Source organism: Achroia grisella, unplaced genomic scaffold (genome assembly GCF_030625045.1).
Source record: "Achroia grisella isolate CSIRO2021 unplaced genomic scaffold, CSIRO_AGI_Agris_v1 utg1090, whole genome shotgun sequence".
Lineage (NCBI taxonomy): Eukaryota > Metazoa > Arthropoda > Insecta > Lepidoptera > Pyralidae > Achroia > Achroia grisella.
The window spans coordinates 650,167-676,562 of NW_026712574.1; the positions used below are offsets into that span (position 1 = coordinate 650,167).

A 26,396-nucleotide genomic window follows, 5' to 3' on the forward strand; every position below is an offset into this window, starting at 1 on the left:
TTTCTATTCTATTCTAATTACCTTAAGATACCAAAGGACAGTCTGTTTTATTCACTCAGTATTAGATTGACAGAAGACCTCTCTTAGGGATAAATTCACTTTTACTTTTGCTCATTAGGGATAAATAATTTTGAGTGCAGAATATATCTTACATATATACACAATTCTCGTGTCACAATGTTAGTTACCATACTCCTCCCAAACGGCTTGATCGATTTTTATGAAATGTTATATGCATATTCAGTAGGTCTGAGAATCGACTATCTATTTTTCATACCCCTAAGTGATAAGGGTTGTCCACCCCTAACATTATTTTTTTATTAATTGGGCAAAATTTTTTTATTTATACTTTTTTATTGTGTCATTAAAAAATACATAACCCTAAATTTTCACCCTTCTATCACCATCCCGTATTTTTTTATAGCGTTATTAATTTATATGGCAAAACAACGTTTGCCGCGACAGCTAGTACATATATATATAAAATACTACCTGTACCAGCGGTTTCATTCGCATGAAATCTGTAGCCTATAGTGCTATTCTGATTCGTGAAAGAGTAACAAACACCCATACTCACAAACTTTCGATTATAATATTAGTTAGATTAATAAGTTTATGATTCACGTACCAAACTCTTTTGTGCGGTTACAACAGCGCCATGTTTGTACGCCTTTCTTTTTTAATTTCGCAAAGGTTCAAAGTTGGTTTTACAAATAACTTCGAGTTAAGTGATAATGTAAAATGCGTGTGAGCAAACCCTTTGTCTTTTTTAGAGATCCGTATTTAATTAAGTGAAGTTTTGTGCGATTTGTTTAGAGGATTTTTTTTTTAATTTTCTATATGAATTTAGAATAACAACTAACGGCTAATTTGACTATACGAGTAGCCCCTGTAACATACATTTGTAGTTGTACCAGAAATGTTTGACGTCGTATTTTTTTTTAATAATTAATATATATGTGCAAAAAATAAATTATTTATCAATATAAAATAAATTATTAATATTCTGAAGGCTATTGTAAAATAAAATAAGTCGTCCCCTTCTGAGACACTGATTGGGACACGTGATAACGTATAACATGTCCCACGCAGGGAATGTCCTAAAGTTCTTTACAAGGTTCAATAATTGTTACTAAGAAAATGGACTATTGTTGTCTGAAAATATATTATTATTATTATTATATATATATTTCCCTTTTTACGAGGATAATACGATCAAACAAGCGGGCCTTAGCCAAGTGTGGCTAAAGTTTAAAACTTATACGAGGATAGTACATGTGATGATGAAAGAAATTTTGTTACAATACGTAATGTGTTAAGGGTGACGGATTTTTGTTACAGTTCTATTGTCGAAAGGGGATTTGCAACATGTCTAGGTGTTTCCTAAGACTTTTTGGTATAATTCCTGTGGAACTATTGGAACTGTATGGATGGTGTTCTTTCCATTGTTCTTTGGCTATATTTGTATACTTCGTCACTTTTTCATTGACGATATATTCAAATTCAAATTCAAAAATCATTTATTCATGTAGGACATTTTAGCCGCTTATGAACGTCAAATTTTTACATTATAATTTTATTTTTTCCCTACCGTCCAGTTCGGTATATAGATCCAATATTATGTTTATAATATAAGTTTATAATGTTTTATGTATTATGATTAGAAATTTTTATTATTTTATAGATCAACCACTACAACTTTAATAAATTGTCCAAATTAAAACCTGAGAGGAATTTGTAAACCTTTGCATTAGTCACATATACATATAAAATACCATCGAATTCAAAATACTCCATTGACAGTCACCGGGAAAAAAATCATATTTGGTTATCGGTTCGAATTTTTTTAAATGTAAATAAAACCTCTCAAAGTATACGCAACCCTACGCTACCATACGCACACACAATGGTTTTTACGCTCTTTTTTGGATTTTCAAACGTGTGGTCAATGACATACAGGAATTTCTACTGACTCCCTTTGTTCAGTCACAAGACAAGATGTCTGTACTCTACATGATTATCATACAGAGTGAAAGGTTTACAGCCAGTGCTCAATCTGAAAATGTAACCCTAAACGTTAATCATAAAGAACAATTAAAATAAACCTTTTCACGATTGATTCACTGCCTAAATGGAGTAGATAGAGACATAGTTTACCGTCAACGTTAAATATAGTAGAGTACATTGTTATCAAGACCTTCCAACTAGTACAGGATGAACCTACCGATCTCTCTCGGATTAATTTGGTTTGTTATCGGTGTTTTCATCACCGGCAAGTCAGTCAGATGTATAAACGTAGTATTCAAAATTCAAAAATCATTTATTCATGTAGGACATTTTAGCCGCTTATGAACGTCAAATTTTTACATTATAATTTTATTTTTTCCCTACCGTCCAAATATAACTATGTATATATTTGGACTAAAAGTAACCTGACTGATTGAGGGTGACGCAGCTGAAATCAAGTCACAACGCGGGCTTCAAAACGTTCATGGCCTGGGTCCCCACCAACACGCTGTCCACCTTCATGAAAGAGGACTACAGGCCGAAGGGGGTGGTGCATCGACGCTACCGTGGCAGATTGTGCCGTGACCATAGAGAAGATTTGAATTTATATTTTATTATTATTTCTTATGTATGTTAGCCTATAAGGTATTTATAATATAGGCCATATAGCCTGAATATAAAGAACCTATGTGGTACATTGTACAGGGAAGTTATAAAACTTAATAAAACTCCACACTCGTCAAATCCACCGTGAAGTATGCGCCTGCGCAGCTTTTATCGTTCAACAAACCCTTCCGCTATCTCGCTCGCTCGCACCGACCATGCGTATATACCTCTGTCGCACTCGTGTTAGAGAGCCACGTAGCCTGTGTTGCTAGGCAACCGTTTGTTTACACAGCAGTTCTAACAAGTTGAATGATCGACATTGTATGCGAAATCGTAACATTGAGTTTATGTTGGATTGTATGATTGAATAAAAGGAAAAGCAATAATGTAACTCAATACGCAATATATATAGTAATAACTTTTATAGTTTATAAATAGCGTTGCCAGACGTCCCGTATTTTCCGGGATGTTCTGTATTTTAGGCTTAGTTTAAAATGTTCCGGCGCGTTAAATCGCTCGATCTACGCTAGACAACTTTTGATAATTTGTCCCGGTAAAAAACTAAATTCCCGTATTTTTTTGCCTATTTAAGTTTGCTCCTTATAGGCTGAAAAAAATCTGGCAACTCTAGTTATAAATCAACCAAAACCCGATCGCCGATTCATAGTTCTTTCGCTGCAAATGCACACAAAACTCATTTGCAAGGAAAGAAATGACATTTATCTTTTATAAACCAACTCAGACATGAGTAGTACCTCAACTCCTAACCCTAATGGACCGAACACCAAAATGGTATGTAGAGTCTATGGGGATTTTTAATAATTGATAATAGATTGGTGCACCCGCCTGCGCTAACGGTTTACGCTGGCGGGGCACCAGTGGAGGATGATACGGTGAACACGAAATCAGGTTAGTTAGCCGACCGTGATAAATTCACCAGAAATTTATCACGATGGTTTCCAGGGGGAACCGCGTGGTCTACCGGACTACATTGCTTGCTCTGGGGGTTGTGAATCCATATTACTAAAATCTCTTTCCCCCAGTAATCCCTATTGGATTACTGACCTAATTCCTATCCATGTAACATGTCAGGTTGACATCCATGCAGTCGCCTTAGAAATGGTTATGGTCAATTCCTGGGCTAACGGATGTGATTGATTATGATCCTATCTTCCTAGACTGGTGCCCCGCTAGCGTACATCATTAGCACAGGCGGGTGCATCATTATTAAACTTAAAAAATGAATACAAGGATTTTTCAACTAAAAAGATAAAACTTTCAATCTCTGTGACACATTCTTTAATAATAATAATCACTGTTTAGAATATAGGGAAATTATTAAAAACTCGTGAAATTACTTTTAAATTTCAAAAGGTTTCCCTGATACATTTCTTTTCAAACAATTCAACAGTATTCTGAATATAATTAGTCTAAATTAGTATGTTTCTAATCTTATCAGGTGGAGAAAAAATATACGTTTATTTGTTTTTACCATAGTTTTGCGTCTTGTCTTTTTGTTGATCTGCGCCAGAGATCTAAAGGGGCCGATTATATCACAAGCATGCTAGGAGCGTGATGAAGTTAAGAAACGCATGCGAATTAAAAAAAAACAATAGGGAATGCGAACAAACCGACAGGTAAATGACACAAGCAACCACGTCATAAAATTATATTTACTGTGAAACTTCAGTTTTTTTGACATTCGGATTAATTTTGTTTGTCTTGTTGAATGGATGCACGAACTATCTATACATATAAATAAAATTGGAGTATCTGGTTTGTAATAACCGTTTTTTACTACATACATATGAACATAAATACAGTACATACACCAAAACAACAATTTTTAAAATTGTTGTTTGTCTGTCAGTTTGTTCCGGCGAATCTCTGAAATGGCTGGACCGATTTTGACGGGACTTTTTTTGGAAAGTAGGTGATGTAATAAGGAATAACTTAGGCTACTTTTATTTTAGAAAAATAAAGTTAAATTCCACGCTGACGAAGTCGCGGGAACAGGTAGTTATTAATATAATTCTGATTTTTTATGTATTTGCTAAACAAGGTGAGAACCCACCTGGTGGTAAGTGGTAACTATCATTTATATACATGAACCGCACTGCGGACTTCACTCATGTAACGGTCGTGATAACACTTATGCGTTGTCACATAGAGGACTAAGATGTAATGAATCTTATTAATGTAATTTCACTGCTGCTGAGAACCCTTCAACAAAAACACAGTTACTAGGTGCCTGAAATAGTCTGGGGTAGCCAGTAGAATAGAAAAACCTTTATTCAAATAAACATAATTTTAGCATTGAATAGTCATAGTTATCATTCTTTTAAGCTCTTTTAGATAATCGATATCGATCGACAGATAGATCGATAGATAATAGATAAGATAAGAAAGATAGATAGATAATACTGAGACTTTGTAAAGTCCAATATCAATGGTTTAAAGAGGGAAGTGCGTGTAGCTCGAGGTAAAATCGCAAATAATTAGGTACAGTCACCTATGCTCAGACAAAACTACGACCTACCGCACAACACGAACAGAACCATAACGATTCCCGATAACATAAGATTTTCGAAACGATAAATAACAAAAGAAAACCGAGCTTACATCACCCGTCCACTAGGGTTGCCAACTTTGACAAAAAAAAAACTTAAAAACTGGCTTGGATTGGAAAAAATAAAGTATGCATTTAAAACGTATTTTTGTGTGCTTTTAATACTAGAGCTGTGACAAAAATCACAACTCATAACTGACATCTAAAATTTCGTTCAGTAATTATAAATCGTTAAGTACCCATAATGAGTATTTTGTTTTACGCATCACAGTAAAGGTTGAAATTAAAGTATTTTTGCATACTTTATGTAAAAGTATACAGTATAATTACCAAAAATATAGCAGAATACGATATTATAAAGTATGATTGGCAACCCTACCGTCCACAGACTACAGTATACGGTTCATAGTTGCAACATGTCGCCCGAAGATGGGTAATTTAAATTTATTTGAATTACAATGAGTTATTTACTTGGTAATGTTGGTTTATTGTCGCCGAGGTCACGGGGGGGTTAGGTTACGACACACCAAGCAGGGTTGCCAACTTGAAATCACTTAGCCTCGTACCAACAATAATAATAATAACTTCAGGTCAATTTACAAGGCGCCATCTAGTCCCAAGTTAAGCATACAATATACATAGAAAACACCCAAATCAATACAAAGAATCATACTTATGAATACAAATGTTTCTTCTGTGCGAAGAATCGAACCAGCGACTATTGACCTAAACCGTTAGACCACCGAGACACTAACGAAGAAATCTAAAATCTGATAAAATCTTTCAAGTTCAAACATCAGCTCAGTATTTTTAACCTACAAAATACGGTCAAAATATTGTTACATATTATTTATATCATTTTGTATCAATATTTTACAGAATTTATACAGAAATTTAATGAGTTTAATATGTTTTCCTGTAACGTATTAATTGTTTGACTTCATCCGGAAGTCTTCAGGATAGCTACGGCACATCCTTTACGTCTCGCCTCCGGCTTAAGAGAGGAACATTATTGTAATGTAAATGACGGCAGCAAAAATGCTACTGCTATCGCCCGTGATATTTCTGTGTGCTGCATAGTGCGCTAGTAAGCCCAGTAAGGCTCCTAGCAACTACTAGCACCTACTGTGTTGTCCATTACATCGCGGACGATACTCGACCATGCACCGATATGTATTCCAATTGCTTTCTAAAATAAAAATAATATGAGGGAAAATGCCCTTGTGGCAAAGTCTAAAAATCGCCTCTTTGTATGAGGAACCTTGCGCGGTTGGCATCCCTGACGCCAAGTAGCGTCTCGCCTTTTTAGATCGGGTATCTGGCAGTGAAAGCTGTGTATGTAACAAGATGTACCAAAACGTCGGCTCGCTCATGAATTCTAATATTCGAGGTTCTCGGTTCTAACCCTTGAGCTTGGTGACGTTCTTCAACAATAACTAGCTGAATCCCGCACTGTTACTCGCTGATAAATGTATTTATCGTATAGTTTAGTTTATCTAGTACAAACTCATCATTGCCTTTATCCCATTATTTGGAGTCTGCGCAATATGTCCTGTTCAGCCGTCATATTTGAACTAACCCTCTTTTTATACATATCATCTTTCACAAAATTCATCCATCTTTGTGGTTGTCCTCTCCCTTTCCATCCACGTTCATGTTAAACACTTTCTTTAAAATATGATCCTCGCTCCTCCGAATAAAATGCCCGTTATTTACAAAAGATTTGTACACAATATGCTTATTTATTGCTAATCCACAATCGTCTATCTTTTCACTTCTCAAAGGTTGACTGGGAGAAAATTCTACAGCCTTAAGTTCACCTTTTGTACCATATTTTATTGGCCAATAAAGCAAATAAATAAAAAGAGCAAGAGCAGACAAAATTTGTTATAAATTTGAAAGATTGGGTAAAAGGATAGGAACTAGTAACCTTAAGTTACGCTATTTGCTACTCATGTATCACAGAGAATGACATATTGCGCCGATTTCAAATAATAGGATAAAGAATAAGAATAATTTATTGCTGCTAATTACATTACTCGAAAGAAATACATTTAAAGGATACTTAATTAATGCCAGCAAAGGGTCAGGATGCTCCTGTGCACAAACAAGGCAATGATGATGATTATACCTATAACACAGACAGGAGCGTTAATCCATTAATAAATCTTAATAAAATCAATCACAAAAAAAAAACAAGAAAAAAAAATTGTGGACCAGAAAATTTCTATCTTTTTAAAAGTCGGTGAAAAACTCCAATTTGACACTTGACAGGTGTCTCGTACGAACCCGCATTCTCTTTAAAAAAGAGCGTACACGCATGGCTCATTCCAGTCACGTACCGCCGTTGACCGTCGTAAGTAGAGCCTTTCAACACAACCAGTAGCTTACGTACTCGTCTAGTATTATTGAGGATAGGGTTGCCACACGCCATTTTCAAAGGACATTTTTAAGAAGGGATAGAATTATTATAAAAACGAATTTTACAAATATTACATTTTTGTAATTGCTATATTTGACCAACTAAAATCCTTCTATAGTTTATTTATTCCTGGTCTTTTAATAATAGCACTATTTATTCGTAACATAAATTTATATAATATTCCAACAGTTCTAGTTAAATTACTAGCTGACTCGTCAAACACTGTTTTCCTTTTGTATAGCCAACCTTTAAAAAAAAGCTTGTCCTTTGTTGATCACAAAGGACAAGCTTTTTTTTAAAGGTTGGTAATGAGGGTTCATTACCAACCTATAAAAGAAAGCTTGTGACCTATTGTCAGACCTACAAAACACACAACGATAATTTCATTAAAAAAAGATCATACTGTTTCGGAGCAGTTCCATAACAAGCTGTTTTCTGTCCAAAACGAGATTTTTTTAATATTAGATAAAATGTATAAAAACTTCAACAATAAAAACATTAATTTAAGAGAGCAACACGTAAGTTTCTTGTTCACTCATCTTGTGCTGACACAGTTTTCCGAATGAGTGATATATTTAAAAAATGCACGACTATACAAAAGCGATCTAAAAATTTATTTGAATAAAGAATTTTCTATTCTATTAATTAACGTTTCAGCTGAGAGACAACCCTACAGTTGCAGCTCAAACAGAACTGGATATAGTGGTAGCACGAGTTAAACCAAACGCGAGTAGAATGAATACAGATGGTAGAAATAGACAAATTAGTAGAAACGATGCGGGATGACGAATATGCAACACAACTGTAACTGGTTCAACGATAAGATTGTAATCTTTTAAAGTACGATAAAAATGAAAGTTCATGTTCTGTCTTGTATTATTTTTGGTCAATGTAACATACAATACGTGAGTCTATTTATAATGGATGATAATGGAATGATGCTCTAACGGTATAGGCTGGTGGGGCACCAGTGGAGGATGATATGAGTTTGAGGTTAGGTCAGTTAGAGCATCGTAGTAAATTCACCAGGAATTTATCACGATGGTTTCCAGGAGGAGCCATCAAGGTGAATTCACCAGGCTAATTGGCCTAGCCTCATTAAAAAATCATACCTGCTGAATATAAGTCAGAGAATCTTGAAGTTTACAATTGACGATTAAATTACAATTCATGATCAGTGTTATATGATATTTGCTCAAAGAACAGTATTTTCTTTATCTTTATTACTAAACTGGATGACTTCGTTCTATATCTATTCTATGTACATATACATACATACATTTCATTATAACTGAGTTACACTCATGTCTGTAATTTGACCTAAAATTTTAAAACATTGAATACAGTACTCTCTTAATGTCAGAACTGTTTGTTGTGTACTTGTAACAAACTTAATACAAAATTAAAAAAAAAAAGAATGGCACAAAAACCATAGTCTAAAGTAGCAATTTAGAAACTAAATTATCAATTCTGAATTTTAAGTTCCTACAACTTTAGGCTTTTTTTAGGCTTCTTAATCCCCTAACGAAAAAGAAGGTGTTATAAATTTGGCGTGTGTGTCTACCTGTGGCATCGTAGCTCCTAAACGAATAGACTGACTATGGTGCTTTTTTATTGTTCGAAAGCTGACGTGATCGAGACGGTTTATATTATTTAAATCATTTTTAAACCTCGACCTTTACAATAACTTTCAAGAGAATTCTAAAAATGTAAAAACAAATGTTTTACCAATTATTTTTATCGTGAACACCGTAACAATTCTAAGTACGCTGAACAACTTTAGTTAAAACCAACATTCAAAATACAGATAAAACGCTAAGTTAAACATGCAGGGATGACATTTTAGTGTCATCGGCCGAGTGTAACCTCACTGTCTCCATGTACCCTACAAAGTCAACACCAACTGAGTCAACACGCATCGCAGAATGTCCTCCTCCTGACATTTTAACGGATGTGTACTTTAAAACCTTGGCATAAAAGCGAAAGTTGATCAATTCCCGTTGGAATTCGGGTACTCCAGAACTATGATGGTCTTTATCAAGAGAATTTGAATTAGGTTTTTTTTTAATGACAAACAAGCTAACCGCTTACCTGATGGTCATCAACAAACGCCGCTTATATACATGAATAGCATTACGGACATCACGTTATCATATAACCGTGATACCACTGATGCGTTACCATTCTGGAGGACTAATACGCCAAGTCTCTAAACCTGTAATTTAACTGCATAATCCACCAACTGCCAACCCCACAACTGAAACAGATTACAAAGCAAGCTGCTTGGTGGCTGAAATAGCTGAGGCTAAGGTACCCACGTAGAAGCCTTTTTATAGTCTATCTTGAAAATATATCTGTAATTTGCAGCAGCAAGCAACCAAGTGCAGAGTAGCAGTTCGCAGCAACAACAGAGCACTCAAAGCCAGTCAAGTAACGTCAATCAACAAGGTACCTCTGATAGATCCTACTATTTATTTATTTATTTATTTAAAACTTTATTGATTTTGTATAATAGCCGGGCTTAATGCTAATAGCATTCTCTACCAGCCAACCTTAGGGAGTGCAGAGATACTCGAAGGCGGTTTAGTTTTAAGAAATTAAATGTAATTATATTAAATAGATATAAGATCATACATATACATGATAATATACTATAGTATTCAGGAATTATTATTATTCTACTAATATTATAAACCGCGAAAGTTTTTAAGTATGGATGTTTGTTAATTTACTATTTCACGCAAAAACTAATCAACGATGACATCTAATTGTGATGAAACTTTACAGTAATATAGCTTATACATCAGAATAACACATAGGCTATAATTTAAACAGATATTATGTAAATTGGGCGATATATAATGATAAATGTCAAGTAAGTGTGACGCAGATGAAGTTGCAAGGGTCTGCTAGCGATCTATAAAACTTCTACTAGAATAAAATATTGAGGGTAGAAATAAAACTGCGTTGAAATGTTAGCACTCAATTGTCCCTTTACGAGCCTACAAAGAACTTTCTGTCGTATCATGTAAAATAAAATCTTAAGACATTCACATTAAAAATCAAATTTGCACTCCGTAGATCTGTAATGTCAATTTCAAAATAGGTTTTGCAATTTTTGATCTGTCTATAAATATATTTGAATATTTTTAAATCCCTAACAATAACCGCCAAAAGTATAACACGAATGTCAATGAACGGATTACAAAACCAAAACTGATACATGTTGCATTAAAAAAATATTAAAATACACAAAGTGGACGGAAAAAATGTTGGTCAACGAATCGACAAACGCGTAGACCAGTGGTTCTCAAAGTTGACTGCGCCGTGGCCCACGTAACACGTACCAATCCTGGGATTCGCATCTAAGCTTTCTTACAAAAAAAGGTATATAAACTGTGACTCTTCATACATTTCACTAGTAGACGAATTTTAGCCTTATAAACGTCATAACACGACTCGAGATGCCATGACGTGCTCAATCCATGGGATTGCATTATCATTCTTACATACATCCTAGTAGTATCAGGACGTGGAGAAGGAGTTTGTTAGTAATGCGGACTTTTGACGCCTTTACTAGCAATATACGATGTCTTATTGACACGGTTCCCCCTGGAAACCATCATGATAAATTCCTGGAGAAATTGTCACTATGGATCTCATGTTCATCCCATCATACACTGGTGTCCCGCAACGTATACCGTTAGCGCACAATTCCATATTTGAAAAAAAGATGTATCAGGGCCCGCTCAATATTCGCATCGACCTACTAAGGGGTCATGTCCCATAGTTTGAGAAACACTGATCCAGACGATTTTAAATTTGTAATATCATACTGCTTTGAAAGGGTAATCGTTGTACTGATATATAATTTATTAGCATATAATACAGGTCATATGAGCGATGTTTTTGACCCTACTGTTGTATGTACAGCAATATTTTCTCTCTCTTTCTATTATGTAACAGAAAGAGAGAGAGAAAACATGCTGTACAACAAAAAAAAGAGTCCTAAGTAATATTATATACTATTTAATAATATATGAGTGAGTAAATGAATTTTGTTTTGTACATATTCATGATTAACTTTAAACTAAACTATAATGACAAACAAACTGACGGATCACCTAATGGTAAGTGCAACCGTAAAGACACGAACCGCACCATGGATATCACGTCATCATATCACTGCTCGGATATCGTCAAAGCGAACCGTATTATAGACATCACGTCATTATACCATTTCAGAGGACTAAAATGTCGTGCCTCTTTTCCTATAATTACACTGCCTAACTGCAGCCTACAGCCGAAACAGCTTACAAATCAAGCTATTTGGCTGTTAAAATAGGTGAGACTAAAAAATACAGCATAAATTCATATTGTAAAGCTTGATGTTAAGTTATAGTGATAACTATCCAAAAATATATCTGTGGAATATTGTTATCTATGGTCAAATTTCAAAGTACGGTTCTATCTTGACATCTTCCTTCTTGGATGAAAGGCTGGCCTAGTTACATACATATAATATATTATATTTTATTATTATAACATAATAATTATACTTAGGTCATATATAACATATGACCTAAGTTTAATTATTGTAATGCTTAAAATACCAATAAATGGCGTCTTGCTCAGACATATTTTCATACATATATTATTGCAAAGTATTGTTTTAGATAATAATAATATAATATACATACGGCCAGCTCCATGGTAAGTGCTAGAATTGGTAAGTATAATAACCGAAGACTATTCTACACAGCGCCATCTAGTCCCATGTTAGCTAAAACTTGTGTTATGGGTACTAGATAACGGATACAAATACATAGATTTTTTTTTCGTAAATACACATTATACATAGAAAACGGCCAGACCGATACAAAAAATCTCATGATGATATTTGTGCCGTGCGAGGAATCGAACCGGCGACCATCGGAAGTAAGGCGGTGTGCTAAACCACTGTACCACCGAGGCCGTCAAACGACATAGCACTGTGTATTCAAGGTTATTTATTTATTGTATGGTAGACAGTATTACTTACATACATATATACATACATACACCGTGAGAAATGAGCCTGTTATACGAGAACACATAAGCAGCGAAATTGATACAACATTGCTAACCATTCCAAGAATGTTTAACTTTATTATAGACACAATAATATCCTTGGATTTCCTTGACGGCCTCGGTGGTCTAGCGGTTTAGCACACAACCTTAAATTCTGTAGTCGCGGGTTCGATTCCTCGCACAGTACTAATATTTCTCTGAATGAGTATGATTATTTGCATTATTCTGGGTGTTGTTTATTTATATTAATGTATGTATATATAAAAAAAAATATCAGTTGTCTAGTACCCGTAACACAAGCTCTGCTTAGTTTGAGACTAGATGGCGCAAGGCGGTGGAAATTGACAAGGGTTACTTTATTTTAAACATATACGGATCATAAAAATAGAAGGAAAGAGGGAACTAATTGCTTTCTTTTATAAGCTATACGGATCGTAAAAATAGAAGAAGGTGAAGACCAAGGCACAGCTACATCAAACAGATAAAGGAAAAAGTTGGAGTGTCGTATCAACAACTAAAGAGATTGGAAGATCATGGAAAATGGCAAGAGTTTCACCGACAAGAGAGCAGCTCTTAAATTATGAATGAATACGGATCTACTCTCTATTCTCCCAAAATTTAATTTAAATGAATCTATATTATTTTAAACATGTACAACATTTATTTGAAAATAATACGAGCTGAGTTTCTTGTCAGTTCTTCTCATCTTGAAATCATTCCGAACTGACGGTAGATTTGAGATATCATAAGAGTCTGTAATAGACATACAGAAATATATATATTTTGAATTTGAATTTTTGAAATTTGAATGTGATCGTAACATTCCAACATGTTACAACATCAATTGAAGATACGAGTATGAACCTTCGAGTACTTTAAAGTGAGTTTATCATCACGTGTAATGGATTTTCAATTGACGTCCACTTACTATTATCTATTCATCATCATCTATGAACTTATGTACTGCCACTACTTTGGAGGGGGGGGGGGGGGGGGGGGGGTTGTATTTTTGAGACCCCTTAGTTATAAGGGTTGTCCATTCCTAATATTTTTTTTTATCATGTACCTATTTTATATGGTCAGCTAGTATTAGTATAAATTATAGCAGTTACTAAGATTAAAAGTTCTTTTCTCTGATTACTCCAGCGAACGATTGAGTTGACATATGTCAACTCTTTATCCTGTTCGAATAGGAAAACGACGTAAGTACTGACTGACACAATTATAATGTAATTTTTATCGATACCAGCACAATTCTGAAAAGTCACATCAAACGTTACGAACGATTCTGAGAAGTGGGTGTCGGTAAAATTTATCGATACGTTGCATTAATATCGGTAATCTTATCTCGCCACTATTTTATTAATGGAGATTTTTACCGAAATACAATTATTATCTAAGACGCTACATTTGGATTTTTAAAGTATCTTTTTTTAGGGTTCCGTTTGATAGAATCAAACTAATATCGAATTATTCATTCCTACGGTCTCTCATTACTATAACAATGTTTTTGTTGTGCTCTACTTTTATCCTATTATTTTTCTTTTAATTTAACATAATATTTTAATGAGCTATCAACGAACTCTTTTCCTAAATTCAAGCACTTTCTTACGTCTACGTATTTTGTCTACACACAAAAATAAATTCGTTGCGAATAGAACATTAAACGACATAAGTACTGACACAATTATAACGTAATTTTTATCGATATGAGCTAAATTCTGAATAGTCACATCAAACGTTACGAACGATTCTGAGAAGTGGGTGTCGGTAAAATTTATCGATATATTGCATTAATGGTAACGTATCGGTAAATAATCTTATCTCGCCACTACTTTGTAAATGGAGATTTTTACTGTAATACAAATATTATCTACGACAGACTATATTTGGATTATTAAAGTATCTACTAGGATTTTATTTTTAGCGTTCAGTACATAGTGGATTCAAATGATATAAATATTTGACAGCCTCGGTGGTCTAGTGGTTTAGCACACCGCTTTACTATACCGACGGTCGCGGATTCGATTCCTCGCACGGTACAAACATTTGTATTCATGAGTATGATTGTTTGTATCGGTCTGGGTGTTTCCTATGTATAATATGTATCAATTTACAAAAAAAAAATTCCATGTATTTATATCAGTTGTCTAGTACCCATAACACAAGGTCTGCTTACCTTGGGTCTAGATGGCGCTGTGTGAATTGTCCTGAGATATTATTATTATTAATATTATTTAATTTATTTTTCTTCTTACCGGTGGACTAGACGACGCTGTGTTAATTGTCCCGGGATATAAAAAATGTAGTGTAATGAGTAAGAAATTTGCACCTCTAGTGAAAATTCCTAGAAAATAAATATTTTTTTAATTTTTATTTCATTATTTATCCGGAATCCTCATTGTACGAGAGCGATTCGCACTTGACCGGTTTATACATTTATTTCTATTTATTTGGGTCGTCTGTAATAATTTAAGTGCGGTGTATGATACTGAATTTTCTTATCACTTTAGCTTCTTACATAATAAGTCAAGTTGTAATAGGCGCCATGTATTGATAATCTTAAAATTATATTCCTAATCATACATTTATGACTGCTCTTTTTATGTATGACTATTAACTCGGTCGGTTTCGCTTGGGTTATTATGAGTGCTCTATTTTTTTTTTTAAAAAACAGTCGATTTTATTTGCTTATAAACTAACTTCTTATAGGTGAAAGAATTTTAACAATTAGTTATATATTATTTTTAATTTATCACAAATAAAAAAATAACGGTAATAATACAATAAATGTATACAATGACTGTAGGCGACGCACCACGTTATCAAAATGTTGTATTTTTTTTTTATAAAATTAATTTTATTATTATATGTATGTATATATACATAAATATACACGATACGTCGTTCTTTGTCATTTTTTAATATGAGAATACATATAAGGGTGCGCACAATGTAATTAATATAAATCTACCCGTTTTCTACACAATATTGTATATATATATATATATATATGTGTATATATATATATATATGTATGTATGTATATTTTATATATAATGATTATTATGTAGTTATATGTATGTGTATATGATATGTAAATTGTACATCCAACAACTAATTGTTATACCTCGACCAGACACAGTCTAATCACTCCTCTCCATCCTAAGGTTGCCTGGAAGAAATCGCTATTTAGCGATAAGGCCGCCCATTGTTACGTCTATATTATAATTATTTTGTTATTATTTTCATATTTAATGTACATATTAATTTATGTAATTATTCTTTCTGTGAGAGGAACAATAAAGTGTTTTTCATTCATTCATTTCATTCATTGTAGTCGGATTCATACGATCGCGGTGACGCTCGGTGTCACATATAAAATAAGTGCGTGCTCTCAGTTTCCGAAAATAAGTCGGTATTTTAGTTCCATCCTTTACAATGACCATTCTAAAACTATAGAACAAAAATCAATAAAAATTGATACAAAAATAAATATATAAGAGAGTTTGCAACAATATGACTTAACTTAACTTAATATGTACAAGCAGGGAGATAAAGGATATTTAGTAATGGGGAATCGTAAAGCTATTGCTATCAATATACCATCTTAGGTCGACCTCCACGCGGTCCCCCCTGGAAAGTATCGTGGTCAATTCCTTGTAAATTCGTCAGGATAGACTAACTGCCATAACTTCATGCTCATCCTATCATCCTTCACTGGTGGTGGCCAGCGTGCAGCCTGCGCTGACGGTAGACGCTGGCCACTACCAGTGAATTCAACCATTCCAAATATCTGTGACGACCTTGCAAACATTTCTATTTATAAGTGTTTGTATTGGTCAGGAAGTTTTCTATGGATCTCTATGTATATTAGGTATGCATTTAAAAAAAACTATTTAAATATTTGTATCAACTATCTAATTACCCATTAATAGCTTGTGGATAGAGATGACGCAGACTGAATTGTCATGGTTTATTATTATCCTCACTTATATTATAAATGCGAAAGTAACTCTGTCTGTCTGTCAGGCTTTCACGCCAAAACTACTGAACCGATTTAAATTAAATTTGGTACACAGATAGTCCAGACACTGAGAAAGGACATAGGCTTGTAGGCTACTTTTTAATGCGAAAAAGGGTTGTAAGCGGTTGAAATGGAGAGATGAAAATTTTATGGAACTATTGTCATTTTCAAAGAATGAAGCTTGAAACTGTGAGTTAGGTTATTGAATATTTTCCCTTCATATAGACACTATAACACGCGGACGAATCCGCGGTCACAGCTAGTTATTAATAAAAAAAAACAAAATGGTTTCTACGGGGCACCGAGTGGAGATTGATCTGCGAAAATAATATCACTAGTCTCCATTGAAAATTCAAAAATTTCAAAATTAAAATATCGTTATTCATGTAGGTCTATTAAAAACTCAAATGATATGTCAAATCTACCGTCAGTCCGGAATGAGTTCGAGATGAGAAGAACTCAGCTCGTATTCTTTTCAAATAAATGTTGTACATGTTTACAATAATATAGATTCATTTTAAATTCAAATTTGGGAGAATAGAGTGACCACCAGCACATGCTATTGCTAAAGCAAATAGTCTAATCAGTGTTCGTAACCCGAACACTGTTGAGCAAAGCCTATTACTCACTAAACGATTACTTGAATGACGAGCGTGCATGGCAATAATTGTTCATGCACGGGATATACATAGACACCTATACATTGTAAATAAACTGGCTTTAAAAAAAAAGTAATTTGATTGAGTTTCTTGCCAGTTCTTCTCAATTGGATCTATATACAGAACTGGACGGTAGGGAAAAAAATATAATGTAAAAACTTAACTTTCATAAGCGGCTAAAATGTCCTACATGAATACATTATTTTTTAATTTGAATTTGAATTTGAACAGACCAGTCCCCGTTCACGAGTATGACGGATCGGATTACTAACAATCCCCTCTCTCTACCATGAGTCGGTTAGGTAATTAGTTTTGTGACGAGGAATTTGAATTTATTACTTGAGCGTTTGGCTGATTTCTCATAATTATTGCGACAATAGACGCCAAATTCTTGTTAGTATCGCCCATTTAAATACGCCATTGTTATTTTTAGTGTTACCTCGTTTTTGCAAAACTGATAGTGTAACCGTCACGTTTGAATTGAGGGGTAGATAATACGGTATGCAAACGGATGTCTCCACCACTGTACTATACATGTTATTTTTAATGGTTGATAATGGAATGGTGCACCCGACTGCGCTAACAGTATACGCTGGCGGGGCACCAGGGAAAGACGGCAGAAAGTCAGGTTAGTTCATCGTGGTGAATTTGTTTACGTTTAATTCCTAGAGAATTCATCAAAATTTGTCTTCAAGCTCATCCTATCATCTTCCACTAGTACCCCACTAATGTAGACGGATGTTTCATTATTTATAGGACCATCATCTTCATAAGAAGTGAGGCTCTTTCCTATTTTCCTTTGATAACAATTTCGGGGATGGCACAGATGCATCAAGCAAATTAAAGAAAAAATTGGAGTCGTGTCGTATCAACATATAAAGAGGATGATGGAAGATCGTGGAAAGTGGCAAGAGCTCCGCCGACAAAATGGTTGGTTATAAAATAAGGCCGTAAAAAACCTCTATTAACTTTTCTGCCTTATATTTAGATTAAAACACTTTATTTACACAAAAATCGAGACATCCCTACCAAATAGCTACCACTATATTGAAATTTCACAGCCTGATAAAATACATGATGAATTAGAATCATATTTACTTAAACATACCATAACATTTTTATGCAAACAAACTGTAGTAACGCCCTAAGCACTACAGGTAAAAAAAAAGTTGTCCGATAAGAAAAAATAACGGTCAAACCCATTTCCCGCCATTTTTACTGTCACGTTTATTCTTATCTATGGTTTGAAGAGGTGTAAAAGCGATGCTCCATTTGACACTCGTAGATTAGTTGAAAAATTTCAAAGGCGTGCGTAATATACATGTTAATTGTTTGAAATATAGTTTTTTCAAACACGACGCCCGATAAATGTGTTACGTTCGCTAATTACTTGCGAATATTCATGAATACCGAATGTAGGTAGTTACAGGTATGTCATTTCGTATTCAGTGAGCACTGTTTGTACCTTATCTTCAAGTATTCGTAATCATTTCCGCTCACTTATATTACTGTATAGGTTTTAAGAAAAGTGGAAACTCCAGGTATATCGAATACTATTAAAAAATAAGGATAAATGTTCAAAAATTCTTAAATATTAGGTTATTTGAATAAAGAATGTTCTATCCTATTCCTGACATGGTACAAAATAAAGTCGCTGTCGCTGTCTGTCCGTCTCTATGTATGCTTAAATCTTTAAAACTACGCAACGGATTTTGAAGCGTTTTTTTTTAGTAGATAGAGTGATTCAAGAGGAAGGTATATATATATATATATATATATATAATACATGTACACCCGTGCGAAGCCGGGGCGAGTAGCTAGTATAATATAATAGTATTAGAGACTTTAAAATATCGTCTGCTTGGGTACCTCAGTCTCACATATTAGACCAGCCATTTGGCTGTAAACTGTCTCGGGTGTAAGGTGCAGATTAGCTAGTGAAATTACAGGAGGCATTACATCTTAGTCAAATTTCATACAGATCTGTTCAGTCTTTTACCGGTAGATATTAAGTTATTTAAAAGCGGATTTACCAAGCAAGCCAGGTATAATAAAAACTGTTTGACATTACCTATTTATACATGTATGCTATGCTAATGTACAAAATGACATTGAGAAAGGAATCAACAGACGTGTATCAATTCTAATGTACCTAGCTTGTAAAATTACAGATCGCGAGTACTGGCTGTGAGCACGCGAATCGTAATTCCATTGTCTGGATTAAAAAAAAAGAGGACACCGTTAATTGTCTATGCTTCAAATGGCGACTTTTCCGGACAAGTATCTTGTTTACTAGAATGCAGAAAAATTATAGAAATACGATATTAACTCTTTATTGCTGGGTCTGGCTGTTTATGGCATCCGTCATACTCGTGAACGGGTGCTGCTTGTAGGGACTGGTCTGCTCTAATCACTATGACTGATTTCCTCTTATTAATTGTTTAACCAGTTGGTTATATTCAATATTTTTTCTATTTGAGTATTTAATTGAATTAGTGCTAATTGGTGGTTTGTATTCACACTTAAACGTAACGTAACGTAACGTAGAGTATAGATGTATAGATGATGACGACCTCGGTGGTCTAGCGGTCTAGCACACCGCTTTACGTCCGATGGTCGCGGGTTCGATTCCTCGCACGGCTCAAACATTTGTATTCATGAGTATCGGTCTGGGTGTTTTCTATGTATAATATGTATGTATTTACGAAAAATAAAATCTATGTATTTGTATCAGTTGTCTAGTACCCATAACACAAGCTTTAGCTAGCTTAACTTGGGTCTAGATGGCGCTGTGTGAATTGTCCTGAGATTATTATTATTATTATAGATGCAAACAATACACCACACTAAAGTAGATCTTTTACAAAGTATACCGCTGTTACTCCTATTTCAGCCCCTAAGCAGCTTGCTTTTTAAGCTGTTTCGATTGCTTTTCAGTAAGAAATGGCAATAAAATAATAGACTACGCTGATTCTCCAAACTGCAAACGCATGAGAAAGACAGAATATCTTTTTTCCGAACTATTCAAATGCTGGTAGCTGCTGCTGTCGTTTACAGCTTCACCAAACGATAGAGAGCAAATGTAGATGGCGTTTCAAACCCACGGAACAACTTATGGAGCGAGCTAGCAAAGAGCTCCACACGGTTCTCCTTGGAAACCATCGTGATAAATTCCTGGGGCTTTACCACCATGAGCTAACTGACCTGCCCTCATATTCATCATAGCACCCACCACCGGTGCCCTGGCAGCGTAGACCGTTAGCGCAGCAGGTGCGCCATTCCATTATCATCCATTAAAAAATGTCTTCTCGTGACGTAGCCATATTGGATCAAATCATTAGCACTTATTGGTTGTATTATTGACATTTCTTACGTATTTCATCTTGAATTAATGTCATTCGCGTCTCTATAATGATTATTTAACACTATTCGTTTGTTTGTAACTCTCGATTGTAGAAAAAATCTAGTACAACGATTAACAGAATTAACTGCTTCCAATATTTATGGGGAAAAAATAAATAAATATTCAAAGCCGAGGTATTTCTTATATATAATATTAGTTACAAACTCCTCCGAAACGGTTTGACTGATTTTTACCAAATTTTATAAGCATATCGAGTAGGTCTGAGAATCGGGTACTATCTATTTTTTTTATTTCGTTGCCGCTGTCTATTCGCTTAGATCTTTCAAATTACGCAACGGATTTCAATGCAGTTTTGAGAAATAGATAGAGTGATTCAAGAGAAAGGTTTATAAGCATAATAGATTATTGTTATAGTCATAATATGTAAATTGTAACCTACCTATGCGAAGCGCACGCTAGTGTATAATAAAATCAACTTATATCTTGACTCTAATACTCTAAAAATAATTAAAAATATTTAAAACAGTAATTACAGGTTGTCAGTAAGATATCGTTTTAAACGATAACGGCCCATTTTATATAGCACATTTATTTATTTCAGGCTACTAGGCCCATATTATAAATACCTTATAGACTAACATACATATGAAATAATATAGAAATAGAAATAGAAATAATCTTTATTCAAATAAACTCATTACAGGCACTTTTGAATAGTCATATTTTGATTCTACCACTCATTCGGAATGCAGATTCATCATAAGAATTTTATAGTAAGCTTTTTTGCAAAGGAACTGTTTAATTTGACATTTAAATCTTTTTTCTGGCAGATTTATAACAGACTCTGGTATTTTATTGCAAAATCTTACGCAATTGCCATAAAACGAATTACTAACTTTAGCCAAACGACATTTAGGTAAAATCAGTTTGTTATTGTTACGTAAGCTTTTATTAGTGCAATCACTAACTCTTTTGAAACTGTCTATATTCCTTCTGGCATAGATGATATTTTCATAAATGTATTGAGAAGCAACGGTGAGGATATTTGATTCATTAAAACACTCTCGCAATGACTCCCTGGAACCCATACCATAAATGGAGCGAATGGCCCTCTTTTGTAAAATATAAAATATAAAATTAAGAAATTGAAATCGTCTGAGTGGTCACGGTACTGACGACCGCAATTTATGTCAAGTTGCTTATTAATTTAAATTAAATATATTGGTGAAATTAGAAGATATTTTTATTGTATTTCATTGTATATTGTAGAGGGACGATTTGGTGTTATTTACATCATTAGCACACCCGTACGGAGCCGGGGCGGCTGGCTAGTTTGTAAAGTTATCAGGTACCTGACAATTGACGACGTCGGTGGTCTGGCGGTTTAGCACTCCGCCATATATCCAATGGTCGCAGATTCGATACCTCGAACAATACATTTCTATTCATTGTTATCATTATTTGTATTAGTATGGTTGCTTTTGTTTTGTATATATGTATGTATATGTAAACATATCTATATTGTTGCTGTGTTCTTTCATTGTTACATTGATACTCTTTCACGCAAAAACTACTGAACGGATTTTGATGAAACTTTACAGTAATATAGTTTATGCATCATAGACTATATTTTATATTGAAATTTAACGCGAGTGAAACATCGGGCACAGCTTGTCATCAATAAAAAAAAAACGTTGTCACGCAATCCAATGTGGACATGACTCTACAATGGGTATAAACGGCAAGAAATTATAAACCCGCCATTTTTTCCGCGCAATCGCAACGTCACGTGTCATAAAATAATAGTTTGTTATTCATAGTTGGATATCCACGGAGTGTGTCAAGGATCCAACGCAAATATAATTACTTTGGACACAACAAACTACTTATTACTGTTTAAATTAATTAAATATCATTGATGATAATCTTCACTGTGGAAATTTAATGTTTAATTATACGCCGTTTTGTGATTCAGGGTTGCGTTCGAATTTACAACTAGCTACGCCTTCGGTTTCGGCTGCATGAAATTTATAGCTAGCTACTCGGCCCTCGGGCCTTCGCACGGGTGTACATGTATTATATATATAAACCTTCCTCTAGAATCACTGCATCTATTAAAATAAACCGCTTCAAAATCCGTTGCGTAGTTTTCAAGATTTAAGCATACATAGAGACAGACAGTGATAGCGACTTTGTTTTATACTATGTAATGATATGTTATTCTGATGTATAAGCTATATTACTGTAAAGATTCATCAAAATCCGTAGTTTTTTTACGTAAAAGAGTGACAAACTTCCGTCTATCCATCTGTACCGTGGAGAAGGGGATTGTTAGTAATGTGGACACATTACCCTATTATTAGCAATGTACCATGTCAGGTTGACCACCACGCGGTTCCCCCTAGAAACCATCGTGATAAATTCCTGGTGATTTTGTCACAATGGGCTAACCGACCTGACCTCATGCTCATCTTATCCTCCACTGGTGCCCCGCCAGCGTAAACCGTTAGCGCAGGCGGGTGCACCATTCCATTATCTGTAGTCTTTACTAATTACTTATTACTAATATAATATTATAAATGCGAAAGTAACTCGGTCTGTCTGTTTCGCTTTCACGCTAAAACTACTGAACTGATTTAAATGAAATTTCGTACACAGAGAGTCTAGACCCTAACAAAGGGCATAGCCTACTGTATAATGCGAAATGAGGGTTGTAAGGGGTTGAAAGGGGCGATGAAAGATTGTATTAAAAATCGTCATTTTTGAAGCTTGAACGATTGAACTTTTTTCTTGGCATTTTGGTTTAGATTATTGAATAGTTTTTCTTTATTACGTCAAGGTCACTATAACACTCAGACGACGTCGCGGACACAGCTATTCATCCATAAAATAAAAAAAAACTCCCGTCAGTTGGATCAGATATCTGGATATTGGCCCGATGTACTGATATTTTAAGTTTACCATATCTGTCCCTCATAACATGGATATACGGGGGGGAATGGGATTGTTAGTAATGTGGACCAATGATCTATCTCATTGCTAGCAATGTACCATGTCAGATCGACCTCCAAGCGGTTCCCCCTGGAAAACACCGTGATAAATTCCTGGTAAATTTATCACAATGGGCTAACTGATCTGACTTCGTGTTCATCCTATCATGCTCCACTGGTGCCCCGCCAGCATAAACCGTTAGCGCAGGCGAGTGCACCATTCCATTATCATCATATAAAAAAAAAACATGGATATAAGTTCCGCAGAGGCTAAATATACTCACAGTTACAATGATAATAACAATTTCTGTTATCACCTTTGAATGTTTCCGACTTTAGTAATACTATTACAAATTAAATTTATCCATAACATCTATTTACAAGAGGTTAAGATAAGTATTTCGTACTGGAAGAAACTGAGAACTATATCTAATCTTTATATATAAAAATTACGTGTTACGTTGTTTGTCCGCGATGGACTCCTAAACTACTGAACCGACTGCAAATTTGATTTGCACTTTGTGCGCAATTTGATCCAACTTGAAAGATAGGATAGCTTATATCTCAATTTATAATCGCAGTATTATTTTATTCAAGAACCTTAGCCACAGTAAGCGTAACCAGGTCGGCTAGTATCTAATAAAAATCAAAACGAAAGGGAGCGTATGACGTACCGTGTCTTGCATCAGAAAATACAGGTTTGAAATGAAAAAAAAAATTAAAAATTAAACAAACCTAACCTATGCAACCGCAGCCTACTCCGAGTGCTAATCAAAGACAAACACGGCGGTTACAAAAAAAAATATAGAATACACATAGACAAAAAAGGCAAACATTACAAAACTTACCCAAGTACGGCCGAGGATATCCTACCCGCAAACAAAAGATAACCTTATTCGAACTCGGGCGTCACTTTTGAAATTTTAAATTTCGAACGAGTTTATATTTGTTACTTGGGTACAGACGTGTGTAAGGGACGAGGCCCAAAGTACGACTAAGTAACGAGGCGGCGCCTGCGCTTGAGATACGCCTTACTCACACACACATGAGGGGCGTCGCCCACACACGCGCACGTGTCTCAACCATTCTAAATTCAAAATGGGGGTGCGTAGGTCAAATAAATCTATAATCAATACACTTTTTGGATCGTTATCGATATTCAAATTAAAGATGGCGCGATACCGAACTTCCGATATAACAAAACTATCAATAATATAATAATATTCTCAGAACAATTCACGCAGCGCCATCTACACTCAAGTTAAGTTAGCTAGAGCTTGTGTTATGTGTGTTATGGGTACTAGATAAGTGATACAAACACATAGATATATATATTTTCGTAAATATTTACATATTAATAATAATCAGGACAATTCACACAGCCCCATCTAGACCTAATTTAAGCTAGCTAGAGCTTGTGTTATGGGTACTAAATAACTGATACATAGATACATTATTAGATACGTAAATACATACATATTATACATAGCAAAACACCCAGACTAATACAAACAATCATACTCATGAATACAAATGTTTGTGGCGAGGAATCGAACCCGCAACCATCGGAAGTAAGGCGGTGTGCTAAACCGCTACACCACCGAGGCCGTCTGTGTGAGAAAAATAAATAAATACTAATGAAATACTACCGTCGTCATGGTAGTATTTCATCATGATGATAATGATGATGAAATAGTTACTACCGATCTTAATGCCTTTCGCCAAAGAATTAATCCGAAAATTAATCAAGAGTCGTCAGGTAATATTGTTAAGTATGTTTCGATCGAAGAACTTTATAAGGCAGTGAAATTACAGGATAAGAAAATTGACCACAGGTTAGCCTGTGTTTTTTATAGCATAGGCGACAAACGAGCTTGCGGTTCACTTGATGGTAAGTGATTACCGCCGCCCATGAGCACCCGCAACACCCCCTGTATTGCAAGTTCGTTGCCGGCCTTTATAGAAGGAATAAGCTCTTTTCTTGAAGGTTTCAATATCGTATTGTTTCTGAAATACTATTGCTGGAAGGTGATTCTACAACGTGGTTGTGCGGTGCGAAGTCTCTATAAAACCGCACTATGGAGGACCGCCATTGATCCAGATGATCAGGATGGTATTTTAGTTTCTAGCGGGTGGTACGGTGGTGAAACTCAGCAACTGGTAATAATCCGAACATTTCCTGAGAACACTCACCGTGATATATTCCGTAGAAAATGCATAGAGATGCAATGGCTCTTGTGATATATAATGTGTATTACTGAAAGGCGATAAGGCCGCCCAGTGTTATAAATAAAACTAAAATAGACCTAATTAAAACTATTTGGATGTAGCGTGTCACCGAGTTGACATAGTCTTTGGAATTTTAAGCCTCTCTATACAAAATAAGAGTGACTAACATAAAAGAATAAGGTTTGTGTGTTTGTACAAGTGTATTGGATTCTACCTACTCAGTTTAAATTACATTTTTGTCTGAGTTATGATCGGAACATAAAGACAAACTGCTATTCAAACTCGAAATCATTAAATATAGGATCTTTCGGACTCTTGTGAATTTCATATTCTTTCTACTACGATGTAGTTCAACTGGCTACTTCAATTGAGAAGAATTATAAGCGTTAACGGTTTACGCTAGTGGAGCACCATTGAAGAATAAAGTGAAAATGAGGTCAGGTCAGTTAGCCC

At 34.8% G+C, this 26,396-nt stretch overlaps 1 protein-coding gene across 2 annotated transcripts in view; it reads right to left on the reverse strand.

Moving 5' to 3' along the window:
• Nucleotides 1-26,396, reverse strand: part of LOC131848551 (thyroid receptor-interacting protein 11-like) — a 70,969-nt gene that overhangs the window by 31,109 nt on the left and 13,464 nt on the right. Inside the window, exon 1 of one of the 2 annotated variants that reach the window (XM_059198474.1) lies at nucleotides 24,563-24,695. The exons of the other annotated variant lie outside the window; for it this stretch is intronic. The gene's annotated coding sequence lies outside the window, so the exon portion shown is untranslated. Of the gene's footprint in view, nucleotides 1-24,562; nucleotides 24,696-26,396 lie in introns of those variants that run through there. 2 annotated transcript variants of the gene reach the window in all.